At 41.1% G+C, this 19,948-nt stretch overlaps 1 protein-coding gene across 1 annotated transcript in view; it reads left to right on the top strand.

Annotated features, from left to right (window-relative positions):
* The window catches only part of BCKDHB (branched chain keto acid dehydrogenase E1 subunit beta), a 142,394-nt gene extending 127,884 nt beyond the window's left edge, over nucleotides 1-14,510 (top strand). Inside the window, exon 10 of the mRNA XM_029962689.1 lies at nucleotides 14,429-14,510. The gene's annotated coding sequence lies outside the window, so the exon portion shown is untranslated. The remainder of the gene's footprint in view (nucleotides 1-14,428) is intronic.
* The last annotated feature ends 5,438 nt before the right edge of the window (nucleotides 14,511-19,948 follow it).

Here is a 19,948-nt window from a genome sequence, read left to right as displayed (position 1 = left end):
AACTGTTTAGATTAAATGGCAATGTTAATAGTAGGTAAAAAACTGGAGATGATGAAAATTAGGTCAGAAATGAGAAACTGTCCAGTCACTCAAGGAATGGGATCTGGCAGGAGCTTTCTGACAAAAGGGAGTGGTGAGGAGTTAGGATGGCTTAAGAAAGACCTTGTTATGTATATGGAAATGTTTATGTGACACTGGGGATGAGCCTCCACATCCCTCAGATATCCTTGAGCCCTTCCAGTACAGTGAAGTGCCTCCTGCTGTGGCATGTATTGCAGTCCTTGTGGGACACTGAAGGGCAATTGCTTCTTCCTGTACACCCTGAGCCTCCTCAGGCATTGTAAAAACATCTGGCCTCAGGCTGTGCATGCTGCTGGATTCATGTTACATGTCACAGAATCACAGAATCAATTAGGTTGGAAAAGACCTCTGAGGTCGTCAAGTCCAACCTATGACCTAACACTACCATGTCAACTAGACCACTAAGTGACACCTCCAGTCTTTCCTCAAATACTTTCAGGGATAATGACTCCACTACCACCCTGTGAAGTCCATTCCAATGTCTAATCACCCTTTCTGTGAAGAAATTCTTCCTAATGTCCAACCTAAACCTCCCCTGGCACAGCATTTCACTATGCTGGGCAGCACAATGCCTGAGTCCTCTCGTGTCTCTATCCTCTGGTCTCTGTAGTGCCATTCCCAGCTTGCTGTAAAGCAGAGCTGTTACAGCCAGGCTGCTTAGCAGAGATGCTGGGAAGATTAATATATGAAAGATGGTAAGGTGCTCGGATGCTGTAGTCATGAAGGTCACGTGAGTACATAAGGCAAGCAAGCTGGAATTTCAGAAACATGGAAGAAACTGCTGAAAGCCAATAATACCTTTATTCCTGTTTCCATGTGGAACTTCTGAAAACCATTTGCTCTGATGGCAAAGAAAACGCATTTGTTTGCAACTGCTCCTCTGAAATTTCAGTGGGAGGAAGAGACCATGTGGCCTGTGATTGGCATGAGCAGTTCTACGTTTCTATAATCCCCTACTGTATACTCCAGACCCTCACTTTGTCCTTCATCATCCAACCACTGCTGCTCAGATTTTCATTCATTCATGTTCTCACAGAACTACTTGCAGCACATGCTACTTAGAAAACTGGTGCCTGTTAAAAAAGCACTAGTTTCTGTCCTCTGACTCTTATGAGAGTGTTTTAAAGCCTCTTGCCATTGTCAATGGAAGCAACTGAAGCTAAAATTATGATTCTCCAGATGTTTCCTCCCTCTGGCTAGTGGTCAGTTCCACAGTAATCAGTTGGTCTAAGTTTATCTGTACAAATGTATACTTTCCTGTAAACAGGAAGGAAAAGTGACATGATGTTTGTGTAGTTTGGATATCCTTTGCAGGACTTCTGAGGACTACTAATGAATCATGGACAGGCAGGAGTGGGATGACAATTACTTCAACCTGCTGATGGTCTTCAGGATGTCACATGTTCTGTCAAACACCTATGCGGGGATTGTGCTGATCACAACTCATATTCAGTGGTGGTTAGGATATATCTGGAAAGGAAAGCAAAGGATCAAAGTTGAATCATTCCTGAATGAAAAACAGAACAAACTACCTGAGATGGGTTTTCAGTCAGTTGAAATGAACAGCACTGTGCTGCAGCTCTCCTGTCTCTGGGGTGTGAGATGAACAAGCCTGGAAAGAATACCTCTTCCCCTTGGAAGAGCACCCACCCTCTTGGGCTTTCTGCTTAAGTTTTCCTCTGAGAACTAGTTAATGATTTTCACCTCACTTCTGATAGAAGAAAGATAGCCAACTTGTGTGGCTTCGATTCCTGTCTCATTTATCTCTGCGTGTGTTGCATCTATGGCTTTACTGAGGTTATTTCTCGAAGAATAGGTTTCCGCAGTGCTCTAAATGTTACCCAGGCACAGCTCTGAGGAATTAATAGGCTTTGAGGATCTGGTCAATATAACAACAACAACAAAAAGACCAATTTCCTCCCACTCAGCAGCCTAATCAGTTTTATCACAGCTCATGCATTATCAGCACTTGCTCTTTGATCAAGACACATTTGAACTTGGGGTTTGCTGCTGTAGTTTGTCTGCTTAATTCAATTACTTATTTGATCACTTCTGAGAGAAATACCTATAGATTAAATTTCCATTTAATTTGTATTGGACATGAGCAAAAAGCTTATCTTTCCCTCATTTCCTGGAATTGCAGCAGCAACATGAAGTGCATATTTATTTGCACAGACATCAACTAAATGTCATTACTCCCTGTTGATGACTTTCAAATGCAAGAACAAGTTGCCCTCTTGTCCCATGGACACCAGCTGTCAGCTGGGAAATACAAGAACCCTTCTCACTCCCTCTGCAATGACACACACCTCTCCCAAAGCCTTAACTTGGACCTCACAACTCTGCTGCGCTATTTTGTTGCAGTTGTGTCAGATATAACACAGACACAGTCTGGACTGACAGAGACCAGTGGACAGATTTTATTCTTGACAGAGCAAGCCAGCAAAATAATGGGTCCCCTGAAGGAGCTGCGGGCTCATATTTCAATAAAACTCCATAAAATGAGTAGTTTATGAATATCCAGAAAACAAGTCACATATTCATGCAACAAATAGGCTGCAGAAGATGCAAGCTGCTCTCAGGCATCTTGAGCTTATTTTCCTCCCAGTGCATTTGACAGCAGACAACCTTCTTGCTTCTTTTTGAGGATACTTTAGACTAATATTTGGAGGAGAGAGCTAATAGGTTGTACTTGATTCCCTTCATCAACTTCTGGGACACTCTGAACTGGGTTGCAAGAATAACAAAGATTTTTTTTTTTTTAAGTCCAAATGTTAATAGTACCTCATTAACAATTTTTAGTTAGTTGTGAGACCCAAGAGTAATGGTATTACGTATCTCATTGTCTTGTTATTGTGTCATTGGTGGGAATGATTTTTATAACCAATAAGGACATTATTGTACACACACCATCAATATGGTGAAGAAATGCTTAAAGAATTTGTAAAAATGACAGAAGATATAAAAAACAAGTTTAAAGAGCTAGTTCTTCAATGACTATCCTCAATTGCATTTCTGGATGCCATCTTGCTTTTCATAAGCTGTATGAAAACAAACAAGGCTAACAAGAGCACTGATTTTAGCTATAAGAAGCATTAATATCAATTTTTGATGTACAGTTGAATGAAACTACAGCTTTGTAGGGCAGCTGTGTTGTGTTCAACAGAAAGCAACTGTTAATTAAGTCTCATTTAAGCTCAGTCTGACATGACAATCCAGAGGGCCCTTATCATGAAACCAGCCCAGTTGAAGAGCTGTGAGTGCACTCACAACTCATCTCTCTCCCCAGAATTTCTGGTGCTTAGCTAAACTCTCCCCACAGTTGTAAGGGTCTACTGCTCTGCCCCCTTCTCTGGCCCTGAAATAACACCTGAGAAGCTAGTCTGTGTGGACATGTTAAAAATCCCATGTAGAAGGCTTTTTTTTTGTAGGTTTTTTTATTCCTCTGAGAGGATTTGCAAGCCTCATTTTAACTTGACCTCAGGTAAACTCCAGATCTGTAGGCAGGATTTGGCATGGTTGAACATAATACTTTTCTTCTACTTTCAGCCCTCACCATTTCTATGGTAAATTGCTTGTCTATCTATTTTAGTTCATGTTTAATATAGAATATACTTAAGAAATGTGGAAGAGTACCAAACTGTAAAATAGTCCTTAAGTGAGTCATGAGGCCCAAATAGCTCTGCTGACAAAACAGGAGTAGTTCCCAGACCTTAACTTCTCTGTATCCACCCACACCACCAGTGCCTATCAACCCCTCAGAGAAGTGGAGCTACTGAAAAGTCCTATTCTGTGAGGTGTGTTGAGGTCATAACCATGACCTCAGCATGTTTCATATGACCCTTATACATATGACCCTTATGATTTAAGGGGTATTACACATTACTAAATTCTTTTGTAGATGGAAGGAGTTTATGATCCACTCCTGTTCTCTGAAGAACTGGAGTCACAAGTGTACATTGCTGGGTCATGTCCAGCTTTAATCCACCATTACCCAAAGTCCTTCTCAGCAGCGCTGCTCTCAATTCCTTCATCCCTCAGCCTGTATTGATACGGGAGGTTGCCCCGACCGAGGTGCAGCACCTTGCACTTGGCCTTGTTGAACCTCATGAGATTCACATGGGCCCACTTTTCGAGCTTGTCCAGGTCTCACTGGATGGCATCCCATCCTTCTGGTGTGTCAATCACACCACTCAGCTCGGTGTCCCTTCGTCTATGTCATTAATGAAGATATTAAATAACACTGCTCCCAGTATGGACACCTAAGGGATACCACTTGTCACTGATGTCCATCTGGAGTGGGAAAAGATCTTGCCAGTGAACACTGAGACAAAACAATTGTTGACTATATCAGCCTTCTCCTCATCCACAGCTGCCGGTTTGGCAGCCTTTTTTATCAGGGGCAGTATGTTTCTCTGACCTTCCATTTCTGGTTAACACATAGAACTACTTAACTATACAAACCATTCTTGCTGTTCTTTGTGTCCCTTGCCAGGTTCAGCTCTAGCTGCCCTTTGACCTTTCTCACCCCATCACTATACAACCATGAAACTTCCTTATACTCTTCCCAGGACACCTGTCCCTGCTTCCACTGCTTGTGCATTTCCTTCTCAACTGAGCCATGACAATCTCTTGCCTTCCTTGCCCAATTTCTTACAGCTGGGGATTGAGAACTCTTTTGCTCTGTGAAAAGCATTCTTGAAGATCTGCCAGCTCTGTTCTGGTCCCTTATTGGCAAGGGCAGTTTCCCGGGGGATCCTATTGACTAATGCCTTGCAGAGCTGGAGTTTTGCTTTCCTAAAATTCAGGGTCCTGACTTTACTCTTCGCCTGACTCATATTTCTCATGACTACAAACTCCACCAGTGCATGATCACTGCAGCCCAGGCTGCCTCCAATCTTAATATCTCTGATTAGTTCACTCATGTTGGTGACAAACAGTATTACATCCCATCTTGTAGGGCTGTCTATTACCCGGCTCAAGAAGTTATCCTCCATACATTCCAGGATTCTCCTGGATTGCTTAAAGCTCACTGTGCTACTTGTCTAGTAGATGCTGGGGTGGTTGAAGTTCCCCAGCAGGATGGGAGCCTAGTTTCTTGCAGGTTTATCTAAAAGCAAGGCATGTATTTTTACAAATAATTCAAATCTACAGTTTATAATTCAAATCTACAGTTTACAATTAACTCCATAGAAACAGGTGTGTAACTAGTATTGTCTAAAAATATAGTTTAGACATTATTCTTATTTAAAAAAATTGGAAAACATATAGCTAAATGAAGAGTTGTAAAATATTATTTATTCTGAAAGCAATTTTTCCTGACATTTATACATGTTCCTGCAATTTATTATTGACCTGTGGCAATTTAGAAGATTGTACTCACATGGTAATAAAAGATACTTTATCTTCCATTGACAGATATCATCACAAAATAATACTGACACAGTTATGATTTTCAGCTCCAGGTTCAAGTTGTTGAAGAAATATCAAGTATATGTTTTAAACATGATCAGTATCCTGTTTTTCTTTCCTTTTCCTAAGCTGTCCACTATCCATCAGACTTCATGATGATTTTATATAAATTATATTAAAGGTTGTAATGGCATTGTAAGCATTGTAACTTAGAGGATTTCACAAAAAGAGTTGTGATATTCTTTGTTCTGTGTGTTTAAAAGATAAATTTACAGTTACTGTGGGCAGCAAGAGAGATCTACCACTTCTGCATCAACAGGAAATCAAGAGCAGCAGAATCTGGGTGCTTGATGGTTTAAGGAAGTTTGCTGTGATTTCAGTATGTGCTGGACAGAGCAGCTCCAATGATGTCTTAGTACTCTCATTGCCATCAGAGAAATAGGCCATCTTAGTAATTTGGTCACTGATTTTTTTAATCCAACCCCTAGTGTACATATCTAATAAAAGGTAGTTTTGCAGTGGGAGATTTTTCTCTGGTTTAAATGCTGCCAGAATGATGGAAATGGAGCATGTTTTGACGCCTGTCCCCATTCCCTGTCCTTCATTCCCTGTCCTTCATTCCCTGTCTCCTGTTCCAGGTCCCAAAGGAGGAGCAAGGATTTGGAGCCTGCCTGTCAGTGGGAGGGATGTTGCAAGTGTCAGCTCCAGAGCTGCCTTTCTGGGAAGTGTTTAGCCCAGACAAATTCATCACACATTTACATATCTGGTCTTCATGAGTTAGGAACTTTCTGAAATTGGTGGACTATTTATTGTATTAAATTTTGAAAAGGGGTTGTGTGGGCAATTAACTTTTGTTTCATTTCTTTTTTTGTAAATGAAAGAATCTTGTAGGCGTCAGTAGATATTTTGTGAAGATGGTATTATTTTGAGCACCGAGAGTTAAATTAAAACATCTGTCCGGGCAGGTGTTCTGAGGGGCTGCTGCGAGTCTAAGTATTTTTCAGGATGAAAAAAATGATAGAGGACATGGCAAAGTAATGTATGTATGTGTCACTGTGATTACCGTGGAAGCATTGTCACCCTGGGCTGAATGCCTGGCCCCAGGGGAAACAGTCAGTGTTTTCATGATAACTGTGAGGATGTCAGTTCAGGATTGAGATATGCGTTTGTACAGTGTCACAAATGGAATCAGACTCTCTGCTGAGTCTGTCATAGCCAAATTCAGTCCATTTTTTCCCCTTCTCTAAACAAGAAAAGAATACCTGAAGTAAGTGTGTTATAAAATCAGCACTGGTAACATTGTGTTGAAAAGTAAAATATCCCATTATTTCCTACTAAAGAATGATGACTGTAGTGTTGCAAAATGGAAATGTCATAACCATGCTGGTGTATTTACTAGAATACAATAAGGGAAGTTGTGTGATTGACTGGTGTCATGAACTAGATAAATATCCTTTATAGGCATCAGCACATGGCCTTGTTTGCTGTTTTTAGTTAAAGCAGAACTATTGGCTATGTAGGAAGGTCTTTATGGAGCCAAATGCCAGAGGTAATGGCTATTTACCTGGTTGTCACTTTTTTAGCTACACACACTCAGCTGCTGTAGCACTTTCTGTATGTTCCTCTTGCTCTTAAATATGTTATTCTTGGTGGTATTTGCATGTACAATCTGGGAAACAGCAGGCTTCTAAACTTTGATTACATTTATGGACATTTTACCGCTGTCAGTGTGATACTCCAGAAATGTTCTTTCTTTCCCCTGATGATTTCATTGTGCTTATACTTCTTGCCAGCACTTCTAATTTTAATTATGTCTTCAACTATAGGAGCGTTTCATATGTTTGCTTGAAAATCTACGCAAAGACACCATTACTGCTTAGTTAGATGTATAACAACCAAACATCACTATAAAACTAAGCTTTAATTCTAGGTCTAATGAGCCTGAATTCTAATGAACTGGGTTTGGATGTATAAAAGTATATTTATAAACACAGTTTATCTGAAGAAACGTTGAGTGCATCCCTGTCCCTGGAGCTGCCGTGGGCTGCACTTTGAGGTGGTGGGGAGGGATGAGTTTGAAGCCAAGCTGAGACAAAGGGCTTGTACAGCATTTGCCCAGTGCCAAAGGATGCAGATACCCCTGTCCAACATCCCTGCCTGTGGCTCCAAGGTGGAGCCAGTCTCACGGGGTGCAGCTCAGAGCTGCTATTGCTCCTCAGAGCAGAGCTGCCCAACGGTGTAATGGGAAATGGGAAGTTCAGCAAAACATGAGGGGATGGCTGTCAGCAGAGCTCTCTCTCAAGACATTTATTTCTGAAGGGTGTCCATAACTCCCCATCTCTCTTCTTTGAATCCCTGCAATACTTTCAATTGCAACCTGGAGTATTTTGAATCTGTAGTTAGGGGAAAAAAGTTTTAATTAGAAAATTCTGAGAATGTGCTCTTTTTAGTATTAATGTTTGGATGTGGGTAGTTGTGTAATCCTTCACGGGAAAATTAGACATTTGTTTTCTCACAGTTTTATTGGAAGAGAAACCCCAGACACAGAAGGGGTAGACTTAGCAATAGCTCCTCTTTAGTACGTCTCTGTCCAGAAGCAATCTGTGTTACCTGGTGAAGCATTCATGCCTTCAGCAAAAGCTACCTTTCCTAAAATTGTGTGGGGATTGCAACACTATTCATGTGTGTTCATGGAGCTCTAGTGGAGGGGCAGTGGCCATCAGCACAGGTAGCAGCAGGAGACAACAAAAGAGGCATTTAGGTATCTGTGAAATACCTAATGCAAATGGCTGTAGTGCTCTGATTAAATTTAACTTCCCAATTGCGCTGTGATCAACAACCCCACTCTGTACAGCAACTGTTAAACTAGGAAATAAATTCCTGTTTCGAAGTGGAAAGCAAATCAAAAAAGTGTTGTCTCACACACCCAGTCCCATCAGAGCTCCAGTGAGATGCTAATGGATGGCAGAGCAAATGTGTTGCTACTGGACTGTGAAGAAAGTTTTATGGCATCAGGGTCCAGGAGCCAGAGTACCTGGGTGGAGATGTGGGTGCTTGGGGGCAGGTGCTTCCTCCTGGCTTTGTGCAGTCCCACTAGCCATGCTCAGTGTGCAGTGCAAGCTATCATTTTCAGGCACAGCAAAAGCAGCAAACGGGCAAAGGGAAAAACCCCAAAGCACTAAAAGTGTCTGCTCTACACTGTCCTAAGCGTCTGTGTAAGCTACAGAGTGACTCAGATGCACAGGTGTAGGATGTTTACAGTAAGCTGATTCACCCTCCAAGCTTCATCTCTAGCGGGATTTCAGTCACTTCACAAGAAGACATTTTAAATATAGGTGTCTTGACCTTGAATTGCATCCTAGCCTAAATATTCCCTGTAGGAGAAATATTGGCTTCTTGCAAGTGAGATTTTCTTCCCAGTCTCTTTAAAATGCTTTGAGCTCACTTAGGGGTGAAATCAAATAGCAATTAAATAAAGCCCAAAAGGAATCAAAAATTGTTGTAAACAATTACTTCTTATGACTGCCTGTAACCAAATAATTTAGCCTTTCTGAGCAGAGCAGTTCCTTTCAAACTTTCCAGTGTGGCTGTCCAAGGCTCACTTTGCAAGAAGAGAGAAGAGTTTTGAAAAAATACAATGAAAAAATGAAAAAAAAATGAAAATACAATGAAAAAATACAAGCTGCTGTATAACATCAGATTAGACAAAGGGAATGGTGGTTTTCAGGCTATAAGGAGAAAACAAAATACTGGATTTCTGGAAGCACTGGGCTTCTGCACTGATTTTGACTGGAACTTCATGACTGGAGAGTTTGCATCTCTCCAGGGCTGTTGTTTCTATGCCATGTGAATTCTGATGGAGAGTGGGCAACAGTCATGCTTTTGCATAGCCTGCTGGCAGATTACTGGAAGTATAACCAATGCTGTGGTGCAGAGTGAGGTAAGTAATGTCATACCATCCCTTCTGTCAGAGCAATAGGTTCTTCATCAGTCATGTGGAATTGGGAAAGTTCTGGCTTCTGTTAGATAAACATAAGGTATCCATTGAAATTGCAGAGAAATAGGAGGAAGGGTGAGGAGCACTGAGGTTACAGTGATAAGTTCCTGCAGTTACTTGGTTTAGGCAGGTGTAGGGAGGGCCACTGTCTCTCTTCCTGACAATAGTGACTGCTGCTGTGATTAACCCCCTCAATGGAGACCTTCTCCACTGCTCAAGCCCAATAGCCTACCTCCCCACGCACCTTGTACCACCTTCAGAAACTTCTACACCCATCTGGCACTGTAGCTTTGTGCCATGCAGGTATCTATTTCACCCACATCGCCTGAGTAGTGGAGCTGATGTAAATATCTAGTTCTGGTCAGCACTGCACAACACTCACCTTTAACTTGATTTTTGTGAGATGTTGTCAGAAACTGAAATGTTTAATGTCTTAAACATGGTAAGATTACCAAAAGACTTTTGTCCACTGTAGCAAACTGAAAAGAAACATCTGCTCACTCAGCAAAGCCTACCCCTCCCTAAATATACCTGCTTCAAAAGGACCTTTAGATGATATAAGTAGGTGCTATTGTCTAGCTATTCCAGGTGCCAAAGGGATATCTGAAGCTACAAACTGGATTGCCAGATAAGGGAAGGGGCAAGTTCTGTGAAATGGGATAATCCTTCTTATCATGCCAGTGTCCTCCCTTGCATGATGGCTCTGCTATGAAGACTTCTCTGGGGAGAATGAAGACCCATGATATCATCTATTGTAGAACTCCTTGCCCTAGGGGAGGTACTAGGCTTCCCACCTGAACTTGAAGACTCATGAAGTCTTGAAGTTTGGGGGGGCTTCTCCCCCCCCCAAAAGATCAAGACCATCACTTCAACCAACAGACATGGAAGCTGCAACTACCAAGTTTAATTGCTGCGTCCAGCAGGTGGTGACTACATATATCCTAGGACCTTTATCCTTTCCCTCTCTTTCTCTCCCTTATACATGTTCTTAAGTGTTGTTTTTATGCTTTAGTATTGCTACATTGCTATAGATGCTTTAATATCGCTATGACTTAATATTGCTGCATTGCACCCAAAATAGCAACATACCTGTTTATGTTTGAAACAAAATTGTCCTAAAATAAACCCTACCTGTATATGTTTGCAAGCACCAATTATTCAGCGTTGTTTTGCTCTAATCCACCCCATGGGACTCACTAACAAGAACCTGGGCTACCCTCCCCTTCAGGGGCAGATCATAACAGATCTTCACTATAACTGTCTGATTTAAGTATACAACCCAAATTACTTTTTCTTCACTAAACCTTGTCTTATAACTCTTTTTTTTTTTTCTGTCAGGAAGAATCTTCATCCCTATGAATAGTGAAACTTTGGGGCTGTATGTTAGCTCTGCTTATGGCTAGTGAAGCACAGCTCTCCCAGGGCAGCTGAATGTGACTGCACACGTCCCTGGCTGCTGGGGACCTCATCAGGCTGGCTCAGGGCCACTGCTCAGTGTGGTGGCAGCTGGAGGCAACAGTGGCATTTATTGTGGCATCATTCCAATTATCTGCCCAGTAAAGCCCAGGCTAAGGCACCCTTCTGGATAGAACCTCACTGTGGTGGTCCTTCCCCTCACCATTACTTCTTTTGTGTGCCCAGTGAAATGGCTCCTCTTCACTGCCTGACCTCACATCCCTCACAGCAGGACAAAACCCAGACAAAAATATCACCTTGTTCGTACATAATAAAAAAGTCATTTTCACCCCAAACCAGGACTAGTTTTGCTCTGAAGCTGGCTTGCTCTCAATGGAAAATAGGCCTGATACTGCTTTAACAAAATGTGCAGAAGTGAACCCACTTGTTTATACTGAGCTAGGAAAATCCCTTCACTTTGCTGTAGTTACAAATGTTTTTCACACTACTGTTCAGGACTTCTGCTTTTTATGTCTGGCCCAAAAGACAGATCTCTCCAGTCATTGAGTACTTGTTAACCCCATTTATGGGAAATGGTTGTGCACTGAGTCAGAGGGAATAATGACACTTACTGAATCACCAACACCAGCATCCCATGGGTTTTCCTTGGAGGACTCTCAGCTAAATATTAGCTAGGAAAACACAGGGCCATAGGGACTGCTGAACCAACTGCAGCCAGTGGCTCACCTACCATCCTTCTGTCCACACAGACATGCTTATAATCGATGGAGCCCAGGCTCCGCCTTGGCGCAAAGTCAGGCACCGCAGGTTTGCATCCAAAGCTAGAGTCTCACTGCACATTAATTCTTTCCAAGCAGTGGATAATGTTCTATCCCCAGCAGCAACCGGTCTGTTGCTCTCTGACAGCAAATTAGAATGCTTTCAGACAGTGTCTGCTGCCTCTCCCCCACCACAGCACTGGCTCTGGCAGGCGATGGCAGCAGCAGACAGAGCTTCCCTTCCCCTCGTGTCCCAGGCTTTTCCCTTTGGATGTGATGCTAGCCAAAGCTGTCCTTCTAGCACAGGCTTTGTTATGGCGCCCCACCATTCCTCTCCCACTCCATCCTTGCTCCCCTCTTCTGAGAAGGTAAGTTATGGCATCCCAGAGCCAGGGAAGAGGAGGAGGGCAGCTCGGGAGAGCAACGTGCTGCAGGTAAAGCTTCTGAGACCTCAGAGGACACGACTGGTTGCATTGGAGGAGTCATTCGTGCACTGAATAGGTTTCACACCTGACTGATCTGAGCAAGTCATGATCAAGAGAGGATCATGGCATGTCTCTGAGTCCTTTACATGCTCACTTCTTTCTGGACTGCAAGGAATCAGGGTGCTCCAACTGGCTCAGAGTTCAACCTCTGACTCAGGTCTGAAGTAAGAGACATTTCCATGTGCAAACAAGCCCTTTCCACCATCAGAATGGGTGAAGCTGCCTAGGTAGGCTGGGTAGCTGCAGAAGTGGGTGCCAAAATAGATATTTATCAATAATTGTGACCAGAAGATACTGTTTTGCTTAATCTGAGACCACAGAGCAGTATTATGTTGATGCTCTACAGAACATTTTTATCCTGAATTTTTAAAGTGAAAAGGTTCTTTAAAAAAAATCCTCTTTGCTATTGACTTATGTGTCTAGAAGTTTGTTATTTTCTGCTGTGTAATAAAATGGACCGTCATTGTTATTCTGTTACACAGATACCTTTTTAAATTTTCCAAGAATGCTGAAAAGATTTGATGCAGAATATATTTTGAGCAGTTTGGATACATCCATTACATGGGAGATGAATTCTATAGTTTCTTATGTAGACTTTGTTTTACTTGAATGTCTTCTGTACATTTAAAACACATTCAGGTGAAACAGAGAAGCAAAGACAGTACTCTTTCTCTGCATGGGTATGTGAAAGCAAAAGAGAAATGGAGAAAAGCCTTCATGACCACACTTAGCAGGTGTGAAAACTGCTCAGATCTTTGCCCAGATCTCAGTTGTCTCCCAAATTAGTTCAAAATATCACCAAGCACATAAGTCAGGAGTGCAGAAAGAGACTGCAAGACTGAAGGGTGTCATACCCTTATCAACCAACAATGAATCAATTCAGTAGCATCTGCAAATCTCAGCAGGAGATATCAATGTGTGGTCAATAAAAGCTTGATCCAAGCCATGGTCCCTGATGCAGTTGATCTTCCCCTTGTATCGTGAAAGAGTCCTTGAACCTGGCTCCAGTTATGTCGCCCAATTTCTGGTAAGGTCAGACATTACACCCTGCCAAATGAGTTTATCCTGATAGAGCAGTTTCATGTGCAGAAATTATGGTCTTTCTTTGCTTTACAAGCCACTGCATAGTACTGGCAACACAAAATAAATTTCCAGTTCAGCTCAAACCCGGACACACTTCAGTGGTGTGTGAGGCTCCTTAGTACTCTCTCTTAGAAGGTCCTGTTCATAGGTGCAAATAAATTTGTTAAATTTTAACCATTTTGTCTGATATTTTACATGCTGGTAATTGGACTCAAACTTTTTTTTTTCCTGTTTTTCTGGAAAGTTGATGGAAGAACTGGAAATGTCAACATTTTGACATGATTCCTGAACAATCACTTCTGGAGAGATGATAGAAGAAAATATACTGATTTACCAGAAGGGTGGGGGGGCAAAATCTCATGCCCTTTCCCCTGCTTGAATGCCATACCTTTGGGATGGCAGCAGTGGTACTGGCTGAGTGAGAGAGAGTAGAGGAGAGCAAGAGAGAGACAGAGGCTGGGAGGAGGGCTGAGTTCCAGCTTTGCGCTGCCATATGGGTCAAGGTCTAAGCACCTTGGTAAACCCTGGTCTCGTGGACCCTGTGAGGCTGGAGAACACAAACTTGTATTTTTCTAGGAGGGCCAGGTCCAGTTGTACTGCAGAACTCTATGCTGTCTGAATTTTACAGCTTTTTTCCCTTATCCCAGGTTTGAATAGCATATTCATAGATGCTAAACTCTCTCAAGCCAACAGCAGTGTTTTCATTGATTTAACATAACCAAGGTTTCAAGCCAGTCCCAAAAATTAAACAAGAGATGATATTTTGTCAGTTCAACAGTGACTAATCCATACCATTGAGAATATTCCTCTCCCACTCTCTCTCAGGACTGAAGGATTCAGCATATATTGTGCAAAGTTTAATTCAGACAAAATTTATTAAAAAATCTGTTGTGTTGGCTGTTGCTGTACAATGATAAGAAGCCTTGGGTATGTAAACCAGGGTGAGAGAGGGTTTGTCCTTGGCTTCTGAAATCTAATGTGCCTGTGGTCATAATGCTTGCAAACATTTGTTGCAGGTGGTCAAGCAATAACTGTTTCATAGGGCAAACTTCAGAAGTGCTGAGAAGCAAAGTAGCAGTTTCAGGTCTTCTTGGGAAGGTTAAGGAAGGGCTGTTCACCAAAAAGCCTTTGTTGTGTTGTCATGTTCTCTATTTGTTGAATTTTTGGTATTGTTTTTCTATTTTATGTTTCTCCAGAGTACCAAGGTCTGGCTGCCAGGCAGGATTCATGAACCCTCTGAGAATGTGCAGCAAATCCTGACTGCCTGATTGATGCATCTCTGTCTTTTCATCACACAAAGCTGACAGGCTATCTTATCTCCTGTCCCTTTCGCCTTCTGACCATCTCTTCAGCACTTTGGCAGGGTTCTTGATGTTATTTTCCATCTCTTTTGTAGGTAAACGTATAACATAACTTCTATTGTGAACTGATCTTTTTTTGTGGTCAGTTTTTTTCCCTTTGTAGAGGTCTTTGCTGTCAGTGGCTCCAAGCTCTTTCCCACTTTCTGCACACATTTTACATGCAATTTCTTGAAGAAGGAAATAACTTAATTGAAGTTTCCAGATTTAATAAAGATATTTGAATGATTTGTGATAACTTGGGTATACAGGAGGTTATACTAAAATCTCATTTGGAGATATATTTCAATGAAAGTGTCCATCCACATAAAAAGGACACTCAGGTCAGCAGAGAAGGGCTGCCTAAGAAGGTAAAACCAGATAGATTGTGGTCTGACTCTTTTTTCAGGCTGGAGACCCTGCTGGAGACAGGGTACTGCACCATGAAGTCCCTTGGTTTGACCCAGTGTGCCCAAGTTCACGTGTGCTTTAGCATATTGTAGAAGGGACTTCAGTGTAAAGAAACGTTTTTATTTATTTAACTTCAGCCTACTCCTTTCTCCTCTCAGCTGATGGCCCTCAGTTCACATATTGGAAAAGATGGTGAAAAATTTATGAAGTGTGGAAAAAATAATCAGCAAATATTTTTGTTTAAACATAAAAGAGTTAAAATTCTGCTCTACTAAATTTTTGATAACAATGTCAATTTCAGCAATATTCCTAGAAGCATGAACACACCTTAAGAATGCTCTGTTTTCAAGAAGTCATTGAGATCACTTCTACTACAGGCACACATTTTGGTTATTTGCCTGTTGAACCTCAATGTGCCTGTGGACTGGGGATCTGCAGACAGCAAATCCCCTTGGCTGTTGTTTCATCCTTTCCCTTTGCTGTGTCACATCTGCTGAAATGCACTGTGTGCAAAGGGGATATAAGAAATGGCAATTTATTTTATAAAATGATCATGAGCATATATGGGCTGCATTATTTTATTCAATTTAAGTTGGTATTTTTGATTTTATTGCTTACATATAATGGAAATTACACTGTTCTACGGTTCTGCCTATGTTTCTTTCTCTATACAGCCTGCTCACTCTGGGGAGGAGATTTGGGAACTGTAACTAAAGGTTAAGCAGGTAATTTTTGCATTATGTAACTACTCTAGAATAGTGCTTCTCTAATTTATTCAAAAGTAAGTCTGTACTTCTTTTCTGTCACTGATAAATATTAATAGCTACTATTTGACTAAATAAAGAATTACGACAAACAATTTCACTTTGAAAACAATCTACAACTGCAGTGAATAATCTCTCATCAGCTAATAAATACTGGTCAGCTGTGTTTGCCAGTGTCTTAAGAAATACAAGAAATAAAAAATTCATATTTAATGCAGTGCACTTCTATTATTCTGGTTTATTTATTAACTTCCTATGCAAATGTTTCTGTGAGTTGGTGAGAGGAATGCTTATTCTTCTACGTTGCCATTTGGACTAAGGTCTGTCATCCAGAGGAGCTGGTTTCAGGAAATTTATGTGAGTGGGGCAGGGAAAAACAGGTTCCTGCATGCTGCAACAGTGAAATAGAGGAAGAGACATAACTTCATCTCTGGTCAATTACTGATCTTTCAAGGGCTTTCTCTGAACTACATCAATCCACACAGCTTAAGAGGCAGCATGTGTCCATGGGAGCATGGGTGCATTACCCTGGCATATATGACAGTATGGGAATTAGGTGCACGTCAGCTGCTCTCTATCTCTGCATATTTTGCTCTACCTTCAGTATAAAATAACTGACTCATCTTTACTGGGAAAAAAACTGGGGACCAGTTTCTGTGAAGTATTCTGCCATACATTCCCTTCATCCTCTTATCAGTAATATTCCATCTGTCCTGGATGAGTTGAAAATGCCACAGAATCTTGAAAAATTAGAGTATATTTTTAATAAAAAACTGAAATAAAATCAATAATCTTTCTGGGTACTTGTTGTCACTAAGAAAGTCTGAAAAAACTATTGACAATACACTTGTTCTGATTTCAGTTGAAGACTTCCTTGAACTGAAACAGAGCAGAATTCTGGTGTTCAGCATGCAGGAACTCAGCTCTTAGGAAATGCTATTTCTCAGCTTGGCTGCTGTCTTCAAGAAATAAAAAATTCCCCTGCTATTTCAAGAAGTAAAGCAAATATGTATCTTTTCTGTTTGCACAGTGCAAACTTTCATTTAGTAGCAAACCAAAAAAAGAAATTGGACAACACCACCTTCCCATTAGACAAATGGTATTTAAATTAAAAACAGCATAATTTGCGCAAGTTATCTTCCAGGTCTTTCCATTCTTAAGTCAAATTTTGAAAGATTCAAAAATATAACAACATTTTTCAACCTTTTCTGCCATGGACAAAACCTCCCTAGGGGACATGCTTTGTGTTTCAATGAGTGCAAAATGATATTCTACCTCAGGAATGCATTTTGTAAATAGGGAGGGTTTTACTCTGAGTCATTAGCCAAATAAAATTTCTGTTAGAAGAATGAGTGGTAGGGGTAATTTCCATCGTAATTTGGGGTCAGGGTACTTGGAACCATGTTCTCACCAAAATATAATCAAATAAGAGGTTCTTTGACTTGCTGGAAAGGTGAGGCTTTGATAGGATGGAACAGGACTCAGATTATTTGTTTTTTTTAAATTTTTTGGAACAAATCTGAATGGCATGTTAGGGGTTAAAGTAAGTGTCCAGAGAGAAAACAAGAAGGAGCAATTGTGTCTGGTCATTCCTCGTGTCTGTCCCGACAGTGGGCTCCAGCAAGAGGTAACAAGAACAATTGCATATAAAGTCCTGATCAAGCCCCATCAATCCACAGTATTGCATGCTCTGTGAAATACTTTTTGGGATATTTTTGCTGCCAAATACTAACGAATATTTGCATTTGTTTTTTTTTCTTCCTTTAGAATCTTAGCCTGATTTGGGCAGCTGTTCTTGAGCATACCATTCATACCTGGTGTTAGTGCAGTCTTTCTGCCAAATTTCAAGCCTTTGATACAAGGATGGGAGACAAAACTAGAACTTTTCAATGAAGAAGCAAATTTTCACAGAGTAACTCACGTATAGATACCATTTCAAAGACATATATTAGGAATGACCTTAAGTGTTTTTCAAATCTTTCCTGTTGGATTCAATCACAACTTTTTTATTATCCTCTCAGTGCTTAATTGTATACATCTACATCTTAAAACACATAACTATATCTGTTCCAATATAATTTTTTCAATTTTGGAGGAAACTTAACTTGATTACAAGTGTTTTATTCTGTTCCCTTTACATTTTAAAAGGCAGTGAATGCAGTTTTGCATATAGTGAGGTGACAGACATATATCACTACAGACATAAGCCCTCTTCAAATCAATACGAAGGAAATCATTGTCTTCACTGTCAATATAGTGTTGAGACTGATGGTATTTTAATTTGATGTTTGCCACATGCGTGTCTCATAAAAAGCACTAAATAACAAACCAGGAGAGAAAGAACAATCCCTGACTTCTTGCCTTGCCATAATAGAGCTGGAGTTATTTCAGGAACAAGCTAGATTGGTTTACCCTGGGACTTAAAAATATACAAGAGACCGTGGTTTCCAGAAAAGAATTGAATTGAATGAAATGCCAGCACTGGAAAAGAGATCCCGCCCAGATGCTGGGTTGTTTTTTACTGGGTTATGCTGGTCCTGACCTCAGGAACATGGCGTTTCACCGACCATGATAGCTCCTCCTGTGGCTAGTCACAAATCCACACCTCCCAGGGAGAAGAAAGCCAGAAGAGGCTGAGGAAAATTAACTTTTGAGAGAAATATGTTCGTTATGGAAGCACTATATAGTAAAACAGAGCATTCACACTGTCAGTCCTTGCTAACAGGCTTTTCCTCTGGGAAGAGCTGATAACGATATATCAGCACACTAGGTCCAAAGCATGGTCTTTTACCTCCAGTGAGTGTGGACAAACTCAGGATGACTAAAAGTAGTGTAGGGTAGGCTTTCCAGCTCATAATAGTGTTTCTGATCAGCTTTTTACTGTAAACAAAAATAATAGAAGCTTATCCCTTGAGCTTCATTAGCATTGCTTGAATGCTAAATCCTTTGCTTCAGTGAGTTCTCCTCAATTTTTGCAAATTGTATGGGCAAAACCTGGTCTCAGGCTCTCCTTCCCTCTCCCAATGCGGGTAAAATGTTGCTGACAGGGAAAATGGTGGTTCTCTATCTGGAGGTTTTGGGGGCCATTTGTGTTGCAGACCTGCGGATGTAGGTCTTGTTTCACTGACTGTGCCATTGTCTTGTCCCAGCTGACAGCCACCTAAGGTATGCTGGCTGTCTCCATTCATCATGGGTATGGTGATATTAGGAAAGAGGGGGAACCTGTGTGAAGCAGAATCTGCTAACACAGGCAGCCACAACATGGGTGATGACATTGCATTATGCATTTAACAAAATGCATTTTTTTTTGCTGAATGCATAAAAAACAGTACAGTAGATCGTGCACTCTTCTTGTTCCATGAGAAGGTAAACCCACTCATTTTATAAGCTCATTTGTACTACCTCTCAAGATAAACTTAAAAGATGCATTCAGATTATCAGCCTTTCGAACCTGGGAAGCCTGATACTGACTTGTCTCCATCTTGTGATGCTCCAGACAGCCAGTCGTGGGTCTGGATCCCATTTTAAAAGGTACTTTACAAATATAGAATAAAGAGCTTCTAAGTATGAGGCAATAGATGGATACAGACTGAGCAGGAATGAGAAGCTATGGCTTAGCTTTGTAAGCAATCATAACAGCCTTGTCCCTTTTTTTCTTTTTTTGTTGGCAAAAAACAGCTTAAGGAAGGATTTGAAGGATGATAATGAAGTAACTATCAATCTGCACTCTAATTACAAACATGCAACATGAAACCACAGTACTGCTTCATTCCAGTGGTTTGGATTGTCCAGTTTCTAGAAGAGAAATGACTTTGTTTCTTCCAGAGCTTTCCTAGAATCAGAGACTGTGTTGCAGACATCATGGTTAGCAATCAGCATTTCAACACAAGGATCACTGATGTGCGAGGGCTGGTTTGTGCTACAAACTGGTCCATCTTTTGCTTATGCAGTGTTTGATGACTGATTCTGCAGTATTTCTGGGATTCAACCTGTCTCAAAGCCCATTGGCTGCAGTGGATTGGGATTAGACCCTGAGATCTGCTCTATTTCTCAAGTCATGGGTCTATTTCAGGAATTGCGTGTTGTGTGTAAGGTAAGAGGGAAGATAAGGCAGTCCATTTCTCAGGGGAGTTTTCCAGTGAATAAACACTGAATTCTTAAGAATTCAAAGGAAAAAGAAAAGTCCGAATCTTTCTTTGACGGG

Source organism: Manacus vitellinus, unplaced genomic scaffold (assembly GCF_001715985.3).
Source record: "Manacus vitellinus isolate BGI_N305 unplaced genomic scaffold, ASM171598v3 scaffold_4_pilon, whole genome shotgun sequence".
NCBI classification, from domain to species: Eukaryota; Metazoa; Chordata; class Aves; order Passeriformes; family Pipridae; genus Manacus; species Manacus vitellinus.
The sequence above is the reverse complement of the archived record's forward strand: the minus strand, read 5'-3'. Positions and strand labels throughout refer to the sequence as shown.